General features: G+C 36.2%; 1 protein-coding gene across 1 annotated transcript in view; it reads right to left on the bottom strand.

The window, feature by feature from the left end:
* Positions 1–1,043: 1,043 nt before the first annotated feature.
* Positions 1,044–2,591, bottom strand: part of LOC106880936 (eukaryotic translation initiation factor 4E type 3) — a 52,948-nt gene continuing 51,400 nt past the window's right edge. Inside the window, exon 8 of the mRNA XM_014931113.2 lies at positions 1,044–1,217. The gene's annotated coding sequence lies outside the window, so the exon portion shown is untranslated. The remainder of the gene's footprint in view (positions 1,218–2,591) is intronic.

The raw sequence follows: 2,591 nt of genomic DNA, 5'->3' as shown, positions 1-2,591 counted from the left end.
AAGTCAACCTCTGAGGAATTTGAACTCAAACCATAAAGAGATGGAAGAAATATCACAAAGCATTTCATCTGATGATCTAATGATTAATAACGAGTATCAAATTTGTAGTTTCATTATTTCTCTTAAGACTGATGAAATAAGTATCCCTTAAATGTAACAATTGACTGAATTGATTATGCCTTTCCTAAAAAGTATGCTATCATTTAAATTAGTAGTAGTAGTAGTAGTAGTAGTAGTAGTAGTAGTAGTAGTAGTAGTAGTAATAGTGGTAGTTGCTATATTCATATAGTGAGTAACCAGAATCATTAGAGATTCAGCAAAATACCTGACAAAAATATTTCTTGCAGCTTTATATGTTCTGAGTTCAAATCCTGCTGAAACTAACTTTACTTTTAATTCTTTTAGTGTTGATAGAATATAGTACTAGTTAAATATTGGAACTGATGTAATCAACTAGCCCCTCCCTCAAAAGTGCTGGCCTTGTATCTAACTCAGAATTATTATCGAGTGACATGGATTAGCAGAATCATTAGAGCAGTATTTATCCCAGCTCTTTACATTCTGCATCCAAATCTGGCCAAACTCAACATCACCCTTCTGGGGCTGATAATGTAAAGAACCAGTTGAGTGCTGGAATCAATGGAAGTGACAATTCCTATTCCCAAAAATTTATGGATTTATGCTTAAACTGAAATTATGGAAGCAAGCTGGCAGAACTGTTAGCATGCTGGGCAAAATGCTTAGTGCCATTTCATCCATCTTCATGTTTTGAGTTCAGATTCTACTGAAGTCAACTTTACCTTTTTCATCCGGTCAGGGTCAATGAAATAAGCACCAGTTGAACACTGGTGTAGATGTAATTAACTTATACTTTCCCCTGAACTTACTGGCCTTGAGCCAAAATTTGAAACTATTATTAAATTTCAGTTTGAGTTAGAATTTCAATTACAGATTTTAAAATACTTTTATAAGCCCACACCACCATCACCAACCTAACTCATTTAGTTAAATAAAAAATTTCCCATTCCAGACTAAAATTAAAATTATTAAAAAAAAAAGTCAGTTTTATTGCTTTTGAAATGAAAACAAAAAACTGCTTTAGAAGAGATAGAAGTGAGATACTTAAATATTGCAGACAATCGGCTCACAGGTTGGTATTGGCATTCATAGGTGACATTTTTTTTCAGGTTTTTTTTTTTTTTTCACAAGACAGAGACCTGAAAAATAAACAAAACAGTAATGTAAAGAATTTACACATATTTTAAAAGTAATTTTCAAAATATTAAATTTCTTTTCACTAAATACAAATTCAAATTCTGCAAGGGATATAAGGGATGGTGGATGTTAATGTGAATTGAATTCCAATAAATTCCTTTTTCATATGAACCCACCTGAAATTGCCCCTCATTCTATGAAACTAAATTCCCGTTTCAAAATTAATTGAAACAAAGGCAATATGTGCAGATGAATGAAGAAATTTACAGAAGGGGAAGCCAGCATTGAAGACAAACCATGCAAGCCTTCAATTGTTATCACTGACACAAATTGCCAGCTAAAGGACAAAATGATCTGCACAGGTAGCTGAATCACACTCTGTGAACTTGCTGAACAACTGGACTGTGGTCACAATGCATTATAGAAGATGGTGGAAGACTGAGTATCAGAAAGCCACACCACACCCACTAGCATAGCTAGAGTATGTGCTGCCCAGGGCGGCCCTTCAGTTTGCCACCCCTGGGCCCCCATAAAAAATACATATTGCCTACAGTAGACCCAAAAGTGGTGCCCCCATATAAGTGCCACCTGGGATGGACTGCCCCTCTGCCCCCTCTAGCTACGTTAGTGACCCCCACCCCACCAAATACTGAGAACTCATGCTATCCCACTGCCCCACTCTTAATTGGTTACATTGCACTATGAGAGGATTACGTGAGACAATCCGTTGTCCTCTACCTCCAAGAAATGAAGGTAGGTTGAGCAAGCAGCAAGCAACCTCTTTTCCTTTGGCACCCTACAATAATCACACAAAGAAACCAAAGATGATAGACATTGACAGATCACTGTGCTGCAGGACATGTAATATTCAACTAAACTGTCACATCATTACAAAAATGAGAGAGACAGAGAATGAGTGAGTGAAAATATGTAGGTCTAGGTTTGGCAACCAGACATTTCTTGCATTCCACTTCAGGAATACAAGGCATAGATTACTCATCCATGACAGTCAACAAAGCCAACTTTATTAGCACAATATTTATTAGCACAGCAGGGTGCTGCAGTGGTATACAAGCGACAGATTATGAAACTGCGTGCTACTTTTTATTTCCATTTTTTTTTTTTTTTGTCAGCTAAGATGACTTAAAGATTTTAGTTTTTAAAAGGTAAGAATCAACTAAATGATTAAAACCAGCTTGCAGCCAATCACTACAGAGTAGCAGTGCTAGGCAGTGTTGTGTATAAATACAAGATTATTACCAGTCCATATATGCTAAACACTACCCACCAAGACATGAAGAAAGAACAGAAAAGCATTTCAAAGTGGTTATCTCCTCTTCAATCACAGAAACTAGACAGAGTGTGTGTGTGTGTTT

This window comes from Octopus bimaculoides, chromosome 5 (assembly GCF_001194135.2).
Source record: "Octopus bimaculoides isolate UCB-OBI-ISO-001 chromosome 5, ASM119413v2, whole genome shotgun sequence".
NCBI lineage: Eukaryota > Metazoa > Mollusca > Cephalopoda > Octopoda > Octopodidae > Octopus > Octopus bimaculoides.
The sequence above is the reverse complement of the archived record's forward strand: the minus strand, read 5'-3'. Positions and strand labels throughout refer to the sequence as shown.